This window comes from Excalfactoria chinensis, chromosome 18, assembly GCF_039878825.1.
Source record: "Excalfactoria chinensis isolate bCotChi1 chromosome 18, bCotChi1.hap2, whole genome shotgun sequence".
NCBI lineage: Eukaryota > Metazoa > Chordata > Aves > Galliformes > Phasianidae > Excalfactoria > Excalfactoria chinensis.
The window spans coordinates 2,468,889-2,484,150 of NC_092842.1; the positions used below are offsets into that span (position 1 = coordinate 2,468,889).

General features: G+C 48.8%; 1 protein-coding gene across 1 annotated transcript in view; it reads right to left on the minus strand.

Moving 5' to 3' along the window:
• ASTN2 (astrotactin 2) overlaps nt 1-15,262 on the minus strand; it is a 273,672-nt gene that overhangs the window by 228,458 nt on the left and 29,952 nt on the right. The window lies entirely within an intron of this gene.

Here is a 15,262-nt window from a genome sequence, read left to right on the forward strand (position 1 = left end):
GCCCCGGCCCCGTTCGGAGCCAGGCCCGGCGCCCCCCGACCCCGCTCGCCCGCGGTTCCCCCCCCGCAGAGCTGCCCCGTTTCGCAGCTGGTTCCGTTCTCACCGTCGGTTTTTCCTCGCCTTAAGGTTAACTCGGGCCCCGGTTCCCTCGCTACCTGTAGCAGCCTGCAGGTGGGATCCCGGGCAGCCCGATCGAGAGCTTGGCGACCGTGCTCGATCTTTAAGGCCCCCTGAGCCCTTCTGTGATCCTGTGATTCTCCCCAGCGCTGTGCCACCCTATCACCCCCCTCCTGCCTCCCCACGCCATCACATCTCCCATCACCACCATCCTTTGCAGACCATCCTTTTCCTACTTATCCAGCTTTTCCCTTCTACGTCTGCTCAGTTTCTGGCAATGGGATGTGGCTCATTGCTGTGTGTACCCACAGGCTTATCCTTCCCTTTAGGATCATTCTGGCTGCAATAGGCACAGTGAGCTTTTACTCGTAATTAGCTCATTACAGGTGAACACACATCTGTGGGCACACGGAGATGGCTCTCAGTGCTGAGCCTGGAGCAGACACACCACTGACTTACAGCAGATTTTTGACTTGGTCTTTAACAGAAGGCACTTAAATGGGAGCCAGAGGCCAAAATGCTGCTGAGGTCCGATCACGGGTGCCCATATCCATCCATCACACAGGTGCCCTGATGCCATCCGAGGGCTGGATGTGTGCTTACAACAACTGCACGAGCTCCACAGCCGTGTGGTTATGGCTCACGCTCTGCCTTGAGCCACAGCAGATCCAAGAGGGATGGGAGGTTGGAATTGCAGGGGAAGGGAGGATGCTGGAACCACAGGGGTCAGCTGGGAAGCAAACCTCAGGCAATTCAATGGGGCTGAGCCCAGCCCCCAGCAGCACGAGCTGCCCACGGGTGGGCAGTGACTAACGGCAATGGGGACGGGCAGCCCACAGCAGTTGTGAGCCGATGACTCACAACAACAATTTCCGAGTGACTGCTAATCTACCTGATTTTATTTGTAGATGTACAGATAAAAGAAGATGTCAAAACCCTAACAAAGCGCGCTTAACGCTCAGGCTTATATTATTTCCACAAGCTAATTAAGAACAATTCATCATACGCCTATTGAGGCAAAACAGCCTTCCGAGATACCTCGGTCACTGACTGTTAAAACCACAACAAGGGCAGAATGGCAGAGAGGAAATACAGCAAACAAATAGTGGGGGTCGTGCCCCGCTGCAGCTCACAGCTCAGCAACCACAGCCCCCATGGAGAGCATCCACAGGGAGCAATGGGTTGGGAGAACTGCAACCACCCATCCTCTTAGTGTTGTTTTTAAGGGGAAATGGAAAGGTTTGGGACCTTTGAGGCTGCTGTCACTGGTTTCATTTTCCTAGTTCTGAAGATTCTAGGAAAGAGCGAGCAAAGGCAGAGCATTGCATAGGCATACAGAATGACACATGGTAAGACAGTCTGTCTAAAAGGAGATGAAGCGCACTTTTGTTTTTCAGAACTAGAAATCCTGCAAAGAGAAAAAAAAAAGAGAGTCTATTTCTGTGTAGGGCCGTACCCTGGTGCTTAGATCTCCTTGTAGCCAACTCGCTGTAGACCTGCATGCGTCCCATGTGGAGCAGGGAGCTTTCTACACTGCTAGGCAAAGGGAAACCAGGGGAAGGGAAGAGGAGGCTTAGGAAAAGGGAAGAGGAAACCAGGGAAAGGGAAGGTGCAATCTAGGGGAAGGAAAGAAGTCAAAGGGAAACCTCAAGAAAGGCCTTGGGATACCACGTGAAGGCAAGGGGAAGGAAAGGGTCAATCTAGGGGAAGGAAAGGGTCAATCTAGGGGAAGGCAAGGCAAAAGCAAGGGGCAACCTAGTGGAAGACAATGGAAAACCTATGGAATGGATGGGTGCAACCTAGGAGAAGGCAAAGGGGAACCTCTGGTAAGGCAATGGGAAACCGACGGGAAAGCAATCTAACCCATGGGGTCAGGATGGAGCCCAGTGGGCAACATGCATTGGTGTGCATGTTTCTTCCTTCAGATTTATGCCTGGTGTGGCTGAATTGAAGAAGGGAATGCATCTCTCAGCTTAGTCCAGCTGTTCTCTGATGTAGCATATGACACTGAACAGCAAATGGAATGGGTTTTAGGGAGTAGAGTTGGAAAGAGAAGGTTGGGAGACATCAGCTCATCTGCTTGCTTTGCTGCTGACTGTCCATCCTTGGGTGAATCATGAGATAGTAGAATAACAGAGCTGGGAGGGACCTCAGGGGGATGTTCTGTCCGTGCCTCTACCCAGATACCAGATCAGCACTGTCTGTTTTATACCCTGTGTTAAATCCTCAGTACACCCATTTTATTGTGCCTTAATGCCCACATCAGTAAAGCACGGTTAGCAGCTAGCTGAGATTTCTGCAAGCTCTCCTGTACAAACGTGGGCACGATGATAAAGGGGAGCTTTCCTCAAGCCACTGCCTTTAAATAGGCACATTCAGCCTAAATGCAGCCCCAGTGTAAGCACACATCTCAGTTTCTCTTTTGCAAGGAAAGGATTCCACCTGCTTTTTAGTTCTGAAGAATTGAGATAAACACAAAACTGTTTGAAAGCCAATGGTAATATTTGCAAAGTGAAATATTTCTGTCCTGGTTTATAACGGAGGTAATGGATTTCTATTATCCACCCTGAGCAGCATTCAATAGGAAAGCAAATGCTATGAGCAAAGGAAAACACACCATGGTGAGGAAGTTCCTCCTGCTAGGAAGATACTGAGGAACCCTTAGTGAACTTTGCTTGTCTTGCAGAAGTTGCTGACAGGCCCCATCTGCTGCGGGTGCAAGGGGGAGTGATGGGCTGTCAGGAGGCCATGGCCCCATTCACACCCAATGTGCAGCTCAGGGCACACCGGTGCTATTCCCACCCTTCCATCAGCACATGGGGGCTGGTGTCAGCACCTGCATATAGTAAAACGCAAGAAAAGAATTGGATGTCGCTATAACTGATACAAAGGGTTGCAGAAATGGTATGTGTGGCAGTCCCAAATGTGGGTTTTCATGCACAAGAGCACAGACTGAGTGAGCCGGGTGTTCCTCAGCTATTAGCTGCACTGATGGGGTGCTCTCAGTGCAGCAGGCACAGTGTATGTGCTGTGCCACCTCCTGTCTGCACCTGCCCACCTTCCTCCCAGCTTTTCACCCAAGCAGATGTCTTGCAGCGGAAGCTTTAGGCATTGCCTTCTTTCTTATTCCCAAGCTCAACTCCAGCGTTGGTTTCATCTGTATGACGATATCCCCGGTGAGATTCGGAAACCCGTGGTTCTGTTCCTCTGGGAGGAACTTTCTGCAGACATTTTACTGGAAAATGCTTGAAATACTCAAACTCTTCAGGCATAAAAAGGACGGGGAGGGAGGAGTCATTGGAGTTAAAGGGTCACACATGAAGCACTCTTCGACTTCCAATCCCAGGAGCTGGGTTTCTGGGCACGCAGAACTAATGCATCTTTTATCGGCTGGCGCTGGGGAGGTTATCACAAAGCTATCAATAGCAGCTTTCTGAAGTGGCTTTCAATTGGCTCTATTACCAAAGAGATGTGCACACAGCAACAGCCATTAAAATGCACCTTGTATTTACAATATACAGAGCACCTTCACTGCTAACACTTCACCAGCAAGCGGAAAGTCCAAGCTGTGGTGCAATCACAGGGCTGTGTTTCACTCTGTACGAGTCCCATCAGCATCAATAACTTGGTTTACCCCAGTGGGAAGGTGGGCTGGTGCCCATAACCACAGCATTGGAGCACTCACTGATCTTCCTGCCATGTGCCAACATGGTGCGGCCACCACCTCTCTACAGCTCACCCTACTGCCCCTCTCCAAGCAGCCCGGTGGGCAGAGAGAAGCAGGGATAACCTGAGTGCCTCATGGGGACAACTGGAAGGCAACCAACTACTGGAGCCAAGGGAGGTGAGGCTTTTGCTGGAACAGACAGCAGGAATGCTGCACACTGATATTCCCCTCCCTACCTCACCGCCAGTCCATCACTGCCTGCCCTCAGACACCCCTGAGCAATAGCAGCCTCCAGCATCGCTCCCCTCCTTCCCAAGATGAAAGAGACTTTCAATGCACGTAACTCTTGCACTCTACTTAATTAATCAGGTGGGTGTTGTTGTTTTTTTTTTTTCATTTTGGGGTTTTGTTTTTTTTTCTTACAAGTGGAACTTCTTTGATGCATGAAATATTAAGGAGCAGCCAAGGGAGGGGAAGGGGAAAGCTGTGGGGGGAGGGACCAGGAGTGACTGCTGCTGCCTGGAGATGGATGGGCAGAGGGACAGAGACTGCACTGCCAGCAATGAGACTTTGCAAGATGCTCCATCCAGGCAGACGGACAGTAAGAAAAGGGTTCTCGCTGCTCTTCCTGCCTCTCAAACAACAGTTTTGAATTCCACGTTCAAGCCCTGCGTGCTTATCCAGGTTGGCTCACGCAGGAGCTGGAAGGGGACAGCGCCTCATTAAACTTTCATGAAATATAATCTCTGGTTGATTCATTGTTGTGTTGTGTGTTGGGTTTTTTTTTTTATCTCTTGATGGCTGTGAGAGAGAGAAGTGAGATGTTTCTATGGGAAAAATAAATAAAGAAATAGAAAAAGACGGCTCCGTTCCAGAAGAGCCAACGTGGCTTTTAGTCAGATGAGGCTCTCCCCAAGGATGCGTGAGTAGTTATCTGTGTTACTGGTTGGCAAGTGCCATTCCCACACTGAGCTATGGAGGAGAGAAAGCAGAAATCTGCACACGTCAGTGTGGATATCGCAGCAGCCCTTGACAGGGCACAGTGAGAACTCGCTGCCACAGCACTGGTGTACGGCAGAGACACTCTGCTCTTAAAGAATACCAACAAAAGCCCTTTGATCCCAAAGCAACACGCTGTCAGCCACCTGGCAGGTCTGCCCAGAAGTCCAGGGTAAAATCCCAGTGAGCATTTGATAGGACAAGGAGAAATGGTTTCAAATTAAAAGAGACGAGATTTAGACTGGATATAAGAAAGAAGTTTTGTCCAAGAAGGGCAGGGAGGAACCGGCACAGGTTGCCCACGGAGGTGTTGGATGCCCCATCCAACAAAGGGATGGGGCTCTGAGCACTGATGGAGCTGTGGGTGTCCCTGTTTATTGCAGGGAGTGGGACCAGATGGCCTTTAAGGGTCCCTTCCAACTCAAACAGTTCTATGATTCAATGAGATGCCAATGGGCAACCCAATGGGCAACCCAATGGGTGACCAAACAGAGTCAGCTTCCGGGCAGCCCACCACTACATAGCGGTTTCTCCATAAACAAATGGTGATGGTGCAGCCTGCATTAGCTGTATAAAGGGTAATAAATGAATAAATGGGTTAATTATATCCACGACAGAATTTAATTAGACCATCTCTGTTCACTCCGCTTCAGCCAGAATCTCAATTATAAATCTTTATTTTCAAGGTTTTACAGCTTGGACATAAAAACTTGCTCTGGGCTCAGACATGACACACAAGGTCTGCTGTTCAGGGACTGCTCTGGATGTTGGTGGGGTTTTTTTTTGAACCAATCTCTTTAAAAAAGGTCAGGCAGGGGGACCAGATGGCTGGAGGGGAAGGTAATGAAGACACAGGGCTTTTCTGAAAGAGATGGCTGGCTGAAAACGGGCAGCTTCACAGTGTTGTGCCATTATTACAATCTGTGGGTGAAACCACGCTCAGCTCACCTGTCCCCACCAGCTGCAAGCCCTCACTGCCACAGGGACCCAGCACCGTGTTAACTGGCATCCCAGCACTCACAGCAAAGTGCAGGGGCTGCAGGGTGAGGGCAAGGCATCCCCCAGGCATTGCAAGGTAGTGCAGGGGAAGCTCACACAGCTGCTCTAGGAATGCGCCCTGGGGCTGCCAGGTGTGTTCGCTCACTGCTTCCCCAGCACCCGGAGCAGCACACCTGCCCCTGCCTCCTCCTGCTGCACTCTGCTCCCGGGAGAGGCTGCAGAGAGGGCTGGAAAAGTAGAAGGTGAATAAAGAAGTATGGCACTTTTCAGTTGTTGTGATTGTGAAGGTAATTTAGGGCCTGCCTCCTGCTTTCTGGAGCTGACAGTATTGAAATCCTGTACTTCTGTCTCGTTAAACGCACGCTGAAATATTCTGATCATTCCGAAATGTCAATAGTGTTACAGCAAAAGACAGAAAACATGTTTACCAGCAGCAGAACCACGCAATCTCGGGTCACATCCTCACTCAATCTGAGGCACGTTCTCTGTTTCCTCACCGAGTTAATCGGTTGGTTTGCTTTCCCTGCCCTCTGCCAAAACCTCCTCCACCCCTGCACAGAAGCAGCGCTGAGGACCTCACTGCTAATACTCATCCTGGCAAAGCACTGCCTTCATCTCCGCTCCTCTTCCAAAGTTTGACCACTCTGGCACATCAGCTCCCCCCTCAAGCCCAGTACATCTGCACATAATGTGTCCTAAATACACAGCCACTTCATAAACTAGAACAAATCTATCTGCTAAGTCAGACTCCAGCAGCGCTGAATGCATATTTAACCAGCAGATCACAACAGATTATTGTCTGGTTGGTGCACCACGTCATTTAACCCTTTGGAAACGTTGGCGTGCACCCGCCAGCCAAATCACTGTTCAGAAGGTGGTGATATATGGGATGAATTACCGGTAATAAAGAAAAAGAGAGATGGGATGGATTAATCAAATCATAAATTTCTTAAGTCCCTATGGCAGTCCATAAATCAGTTTTGGCTCTCTGTTTCTGGCCCTCATTCAATGCGTAATGCGAAGCGCAGATGACCTACATGTACGGGGATTTTTAGGCACTCAGTTGGACACACCCTGGGTATAACAGAGAGAAAACCATATCTGAAAATGTCACATCCGTATATTTCAAGTGATACCATTGAAAATGTGCTTTTGGGAATGTAAAGAGTGTATATTCTTGTACCAAGGGTTAAGAGAGACCCAGGGTAGGCATGGCACAGCCTGGATCAGCTGTAGCTTACTGAGATGGGGCTCGAAGCATAGGAAACTCCCCTAGGACAGCCTAGCAGCCATCCTGAATTTTTAGGTTTTTACCCCATATTTTGTGTTCGTAGCATTTGGGAGCCCCGGAACAGAACATACTGCTGGCACTGCAGCAATCAGCAGCCACTGCACTGCTGAGCTTCTGTAGGTCCTGCAGCCACGCTCCATCCAGGCTGATGGAAGGGAAACACAGCACGAAGGGGAGCAGAACCTCACAGCCTGCTGTCATTTTCATTAGGAGCTTGGAATCAGCCCCTTTACACCAACCCAGCTCAGACTGACCCTTGCTGTCAGCCCACTTGTTCCCAGCACAATTCCCTACCCTCTGCACCCATTAAACTTGTGCTGGTTTTATGTACAGGAAGGAAATCTCTGATCAGGCTTCTGCCATTCCTAACTCTCACACAAGCCCTGTCTACCAGCAGTCCTTGCCTTGGGACCTCAGTCAAGCCTGCATTAATGAGTGTGCTTCTGTACCAGCTACATGGGCTGGGAAGGCCTCTGCTGCTTCAGTATGAGGTCCAAAAATAAGAGCAGCAGCATGCTCAGAGTGAGCCCAAACATCAATGCGTGTCTACCAGAGGGAGCAGCAGGCTTTAGAAGTTCGATTTCTTTTTGACTGTCCACAAGAGACATGAAACAAGGAGATTAAAAACCCGGAATAAACACCTATAAATAAAACTGACTATTTAAGCCCACAAAAGCCAGGACATCAGTCACAAAGGCTCCCTCTCGCCTCCAAGCCCAGCACAGAAGTGTCTCTGATTTTGTTTACAGCTGCACAGGACAACATCAGAGCATCCACCTCCCTTTGAACCTGGCTGCTGCTCAGCACAGATCCCTGCTCCGACACCAACTATCAAAGCTCTGCCTTGGCCAAGGGACTGCAGCTGGGGGATTATTGTTCCCTTCTTCCTTTTCCTTTCTCCAAAAGAAAGTGAAAACCACCACAAACAAACAAATAAACAAACGGCCTGTTTGCTTAAAAAAAAAAAACAAACAACATTGGCAGAGCAGAACCTGAGCTGTAGTGGGAGAGGGTTAAGCTCAGCTGCTCTGGATGTGAAGGCAGGCAGAGGGGCTGCAGCAGGAGCTCGCAGGCTGCGTGCCTGGCAGCGGATGCCCTCTGTTGGCATCTTGCAGCAATATGATTAGCACCACAAGCTGGCTGCTCCCAATCGCTGTCATTTTGCTCTTTGTTTGTCCTGGGCCATGAGGAACAGCCCCCAGAGCGGGGGTCTGAGCTGTGAGCATGAAGTAAATCATGGCAGCCCCTGCTCTGGTGAGCCCACACCTCGTTTACAGGAAGGAATATCTGTACACTGTTTGTAGCACAGCAATACAAATACTGTCTATGGGACTCTCCCTGAGTTCCTGTTGTGGCCAGGAGCTCCTGGCTCACTTTCTGCAGTTGTGTGCTCCACTGATGGATGCAGCAGCTTCCCACAGTGAGCAGCTCTACCTGCAGCCCAGGAGGAACCTCTGAGTTACAGATGAGCAAGGGGAGCATAAAGCAGGGATGCACAAATAGTCTTGCAGCAAGTGTTGACAGCCAGAGTCTGTTCTTAAGCATAGGCCAGCAAGCTGAGAAGCTGCTTCCCTGGGTGCTGCTCCATGCACTCCAGAATGCAAGGTCAGCTTGTGCCTCCTGGTAGGCCTGACAATGAGCACAGCACCCTACAAAAGTAGGGAAGGTTCATAGCACCGGGCTGCTCTTTATCAACAATCTGGAGATCACTGTGATTGCTGCCACAGTGCAGATCTCTCCATGGAGAAGGGCAGTGTATAGAGATGGTTTGCAGAGCTTGCACCACAGACCCCCAGCTCAAGGAGATACCACCAGGAGCCCTGGAGTTGGTGATCCCACCACACTGGAGCAGGGCCCAAAAGACAGCACACAACAAAGCAGTTGGAAGCAGCCCCCTGCCACACCAGAAAGAGCATAGGAACTCATCTAAATTTAAACAACCCATCAAGGCTGAGACAGGTGGGACTAATTAGGGCTCGTTAGGGCTCTCCCAGCCTGCCAGCCTTTCCCAGGTGCATGGGGGAGGAACCTGTCAGCAGGTGGGACTAGAAACGATGTCTCCTGTTGCTGGGCTCCATCTCAGAACTAAAAGCAAGCTGTACAAGGAAGGTCTCATCTTCAAAATTGCCTTTCGTAGCAGTTCAAAGGGGCAGTGCAGCTATTCACCCTGTTCTCAAAACTTTCCTCACTGGAGAGCAAGCACAGCTATGTGTGTGATTGACTTGTGGTTATTTTATTGCCAAAGGAAGCAAAGCAAACTCTGAACCAAAGGAGATCATAAGCAATAAATGACGATTATTCCAGTTACAGCCTCCTTCGTATGTCTCTCTGAGGAGACTTTATAACAGAGATTATATGGTAAGAGTGGATTTACGCTTGGAGGGGATCTAAGTGCCTTTTTCCTGCAACAGGCTGGAATCTTGTTTTAATGGTAGATAAAAAACAAGGTGCAGAGAGGGCTCATCTGTGTGTGTGGGGGGAGTCTGTTAAATCCTATTTGGTATATCAGGGATAATCTAAACAGCTGGTAATAAGAAACAGGAATAATCTTAAGTAAACCCTGTGAAGCCAGTGCAAATATTTAAGTCACTTATTCAGAGGGAGCCATAGCAAGATGTGCCTTAAGAAAGACAGATCAAAGGGTACGGAGGTTCTTACATCTGAATACAATCACACCATCCCGCCCTGTGACCCAAATTCAGACGGGCTCCCAGTTTCTGGAAGTTGCATTCTAACGGATCTGGTGTCTGGCAGAGGAGCTGTCAACACAGTGAGTTATGAAGGCGCTTTGGGGCTGCTTAAAAACACAAACGAAGCATCATGCTGGTATCTCATGGCTCCGTTCTGCCCTGCCCACCCTTGGGCAAAGCAGGAGGTGAGGGACACAGCACTGTAGCCCTGTGTAGAGATTCGGAGCCCACCTCACCCCTCTGCCCTATGGAAGGGCCAACCGATGGCTGCCATCCCTTCACCTTGCAGAAGGACCCGCTGAAGTCTGCAGCTCAGGCATGTGTCACCTATGGAATGTGCTTCTTATTGCCTTTGTTCTGCAGTGGGAAACTCTCAGAGCATCTGATGAGTTTCTCTTTTGTTCACTCAGATTTCTGAGTCACTCTTTTAGTTTCCTCAAGGCTGAAATTCCGTTTCCAATAAATCCAAAGAGCCTTACTTTTATGTACAGAAGTCTCTCGGTTCTCAAAACAGCCTTCTTAATTTAATTAATTCTTAAAGATTGCCTTTAAAACTCAGGCAGCCATTAAAGACGTTATTGTCCTTCTTTTTTTCTCCTTAACAACCTTTCACGAGGTGCCTTCTGACAGATAGCTAATTCCCCCATTAATATAAATATCCAATGCTTCAGCTCCCACTGAAGCAGTAACCAACTGCAGCATCACCTGACCTTGCCGTGTTGCACACAAAGCATCTCGCTCAGCGCGCAGCAAATGCAACAGGGAAGCTGTTTTGCACAGATGCACAATCCTTGCACCGTGCATCTCAGGAGAAGCTTGTCATTGCCAACAATCAGAGAACCAACCATGCTTTGCAGCAACAAGAGGAAACACGGGTTGAACAGCAGTGGCGAGCATCTTCCCACGTTCCCATCCTTTGTTTTTGTTTGAGGTCTTGAAAGTGCTTGTAGAAAAAAATCCCTTTCAGTAAGGATAATGTATCGCCTCTCCGGGCTGACTTAAAGCAGATATTTTATCCTACTGGGAAACAGCAATGAAAAAAAAAAAGCCTTGTTTTTTTACCAGCCGCCTTTTGAATCTCCCAACACGTTTCTCTTCCTCCTCAATTTCACGAGAGGTTCGTTTTGTTTGTGCATTAAAACTCATGTCTGTTCTACACAACCACCCTATACGATGCTTTTTTCTCTCTGATGAAACGCTCTTGTTTGCTGCTGCGTGTTGACCACATGGTTTCTGGCTTTACAATCTGTCACTGGTTCTACATTTACAGCTTGCAATTAAGGGCTTTGATTAAATATTTTGCAAAAGCTGCTTGTTCCAATAGCCAATCCTTATATATTTTCCAAAACACGGCAAAAAAGATAAGAGTGCTGGAAATGAAACCAAGATTGAAGTTATAAAAACGGCCTTTAGAGTCTGGGTAAATGCACACAGCGCTTTATAGCTGGGGATGTTATCTCTTTTGATACTCTGGCTTGCCCTTGGGTGGTAGGAAGCAGAGTCTTTCCTGGATTTCTATAAATGAGGCCAAAAGTCTTTGGTAAAGCTCATACATAGCGTGTGCATGCGGGAGATTTTTAGAGCAGTGTTTTTTTAAGGAAACATAGGATGCCAAAAGCCATTCTTTCCATCAATACGGACACGGTGCCCTCCATGCAGTGACCTCCATGCCCTTCTCGCCCTCACGCCGGGCCGTGCTCCCCATGGGTTCCTCCCAGCCCACCTCCACCACGCTCCATGGAGCAGCACTCTGCACTGTTTCGTGCTCCTTTGACATGAACCATTTCCCTGGGACGGCTCTTGGAAGCAGCACAGGGCTGGCACGAGGCCTGCAGAGCACTGAGCGCCTTTCTCTGCTCCTCTTCTGGGCTCCTGCCCACTCAGAGTAACTGTCGCAGGCTCCCATTTCTCTATCAAACTGTGATTCTCTAAAGGAAAGGAAGGATAATTTCTCTCCCCCGAGATACTGATTGAGGGAGGCATCCCAGCTGGGCTGGTTGTTCAGGTTGCTTGCTGCTGAAGGCTTCTCTGTGGAGACTGTGGACCCATATGGGGTGGGACAAAAGGGTTTTCCCTGCTGGCTGCTGTCCCCATGCTGGTGGTGAGGCTGCTTTGGGGCTTTCTGCAGGATCGTCATTTCTTGTGCCTCTTCACCTCCCATAGAATCCCAGAATCATGAAGGCTGGAAAAGACCTTTAAGATCCACAAGCCCAGTTCCAACCCATTCCCACCGTGCCCACTGACTGCATCTCTCAGTGCCACATATCCCTGTTTCCTGAACACCTCAGCACAGCACTGCATGTCACCTCCTGGTGACACCGTGTGACACCGTGACCCAAGTGCCTCCTCTGACACTCCTCCATCCACACACCCCAACAAACAGCAGGAGGCATTTTACAGAATGAAGAAAGTCAAGTTAAGCATTTCCCCAGCCTCCCTGCTATCCCCTCCCGATGCGGTAGCAGATGCTGGGGGCCATGCAGGGCACTTTCCATTGATGCAGATCTAGGGTATATCCTAAGAACGGCTCGCTTCATTTACACCCACTCAGTCCTCAAATAAATGTGGAAATTTCTTCTTCCAGGGTTCCCTGAGCTGCCCTTCCCAGGCATGGGCTTTGCTTAGAGCCTTCACTCCAATCCAAGATCCAGGCAGAAAGGAAATTACCACGAATTTCTCCTTGCAAAACTGGCTCTACAGACAAGCCTTGCACTACCCAAACAGCTGTTCCACTTTCCTTCTCTCCTAGATTGCTTTTTAGTTTGCAGACAGATTCTCCCATCTCTCATCTCTGGAGGCACTCAAGGCCAGGTTGGATCGACAGCCTGACCTAGTGTTTGGCAGCCCTGCCCATGGCAGGGGCTCTGGAGTTACATGATCTTTAATGTCCCTTCCAATCTAAGCCATTCCGTGATTCATTACTCCTGTTACTTTCCTTGATCTCTGTCCAGTTGTCCCACCTCTTCCTTCCCATGTGATAACCCCTCTGGCCATAGAGTTCCAGTTCAGCATCCCCAAGGACTGCACACATCCTGAATCATTTGCCATTTTTTACAACCCGGATGATGTTTGTTATTTCTGTAGCAGCTTGATATCGCTGCCTTACATTCCTTTTGTGGAACAAAGTAAGCCCCAGCTCTCGTTCAATTGAACCAAAGCCCAGTCAATCAACCTCAGGCTGCCCCAACTGAATCTCAACCTCTTATTTTCAGTTCATTTCTCCAGTCTTTCATGAAGGTGTTTTAAAAAGGGTGTCCTTGATAAACCCATAGTCAGTCTCCTCTCCTTGACACCTTCTAGATACCTAAAAATGTTATATAAATGTCTTTTTTTCAGGACTTTTGGTGGATTCAAGTTAAATTGGTGGGTCTATAGCTCCCTACCCCTGCTCGCTTCCCCAATGCTTTTCTAAGTTATGCATTTTTTGTCCTTTTTCAGTCTTCTGACTCTCCCAGAGATAACCCCTAATGACTCTATGACTGCGCCACAGCCAGTTCTGCAAGTATCCATGGCTTCAATTCACCAGGTCTGGAATAATCTTCCCAGAAGGGTTTTCCTCCTTGCTTCTGTCAGTCAGCAGCTGGCTTATCACCAGGAACAGAAGGGATTATATCCCTTGTAAGCATTTTATCCTCTTATCTATGGATGTTCATTATCTGTCTATCACTCTCTGAATCCTCTGGAGCCCTTGCCCTCTGTGGTTGGTTTGTAGCACTGAGTTCCACCAGTCAGCCCCTTCTGCCCATTCAGATTTCAGTATAATCAGAGTCAGGCTCCTCTCACAGCTAAGGATGAGCAGCAACGGCCACGAGTAGTAAGGAGAAATTTTAGCTAGATATGAAAATCCTGAGACACTTTAGGGTTAGGGTTAGGGTTAGGGTTAGGGTTAGGGTTAGGGTTAGGGTTAGGGTTAGGGTTAGGGTTAGGGTTAGGGTTAGGGTTAGGGTTAGGGCAGGCATAGGTGAGATGGGGTTGGCACAACAACATCCTACAAGGACACCAAAGGATAAAACCTCATTCTTGACTTTTTCCTCAGCATTTCCCTTGTGAAGCACAACCAAAACCAGCCAGAGAGGGATACCAGAGCAATCCGTACTGCTTGAGCTAGAGCCTCTGTGCAGGCAGCTTCTTTCCAGCACCCCAGGGGCACAAAAAGACCACAAAAACAACCAGTTTAATCCTTGTCTGAGATGTTTTTGCCTTAGAAACAAGTGCCCGTGTACCTTTTATCTTTAAGAACTGAAAAAAAAATTGGGCCAAGATAAGGGTAAAGCTCTGGGTAGGTCTGGGCAGGATATGGCTCGTCCATCCAACCAAGCTGGTTACAACCTACATACCATCTCCCACTGACATAAATGACAGAGTTCATGACATCTTGCCCTCTCCAAGCACCCCGCTGTTGGGTCTCTGGAGCCACATGAAAGGCCCAGTGCCCGCTCTTGACCAAACACCCACTCTGTGCTTTGCTCTGAGCACCAGGCACTCAGCAGCCCTCTGCTGCTCTCTAGATCTCTCTTTCCCATAGAGGGGTTTAACCACAGGTCCCTCTTTGGCACCGCTGCACCACTTCATCAGGGCTTGATGCTCTTTGGGAAAGTTTGTTTTTTGAGCAGTTGGATTTACTCTAATTAAAATTAAAAAAAAAAAGAAAGAAAAAGAAGAAAAAAAGACATAAAAAAAGAAGGGGGAGGGTGGGGAGAGGGAGAGAAAGCGAGGGAGAAAAGAAAAGAAAAGCACATTTATTTGAAAACCTGCAGCCTGGCTTTCGTTGCTGGAGAAGAGCTCCGTCGCACACAATGGAGCCTGCTTTCTCCTCATGTGAACTGCTCTCAGCTTGCTCAACAATAGAAGATCAAACCCCATGTAAGAAGTGATTTCTAAGTATCGGAGCATCTTAATGGGAAATTCTCTAGCAATTGCTTGGCTACTTTTATCTGCAATTAGATATTAAAATTCCAAACTGGAGTGTTTTCCAGGTGAAAATGTAAAGCACAACGAGGTCTTGTCATCCAGCTTTGCTGTTCCGCCACCCCCCCCCCCCCCCCCCAAGCCCCATGCATAACATTTGCTTTTTTCCCCCCCTTTATCAGTCTGATCAGGCACCTGATGAGGAACACAAGCGAGAGAAATGCCCACGAAGGGCTTGCAGGGAGAGATAATAGGAGGATCTCTGCACTCCAGCATTGCTTGCCTGGCCTCTTATTGACAGAGCCTCCAAGATACTCAAAGATAGCCTTGCTGCAAGTTACATTACCTTGAGATTTATTTCGGTGCCATGGAAAAGTGAGAGGGGTGAGGGCGGGGGGGGTGGGTGGGGGAGGGCTGGAAATGTTGCTGTGGGGAGAGTGATTATAACCAGAATTTCTTTTTAATGCAAAAATCTTTAGCCCGACAAAGGATCCATCTATGGGAGAGGTTTTTCACCATCTGATCCCCCACCCCTTTGCATCAGAGCATTGCGGAATGTACTTGGAAGAGCGGTGAGTTCGTTTTAACCGA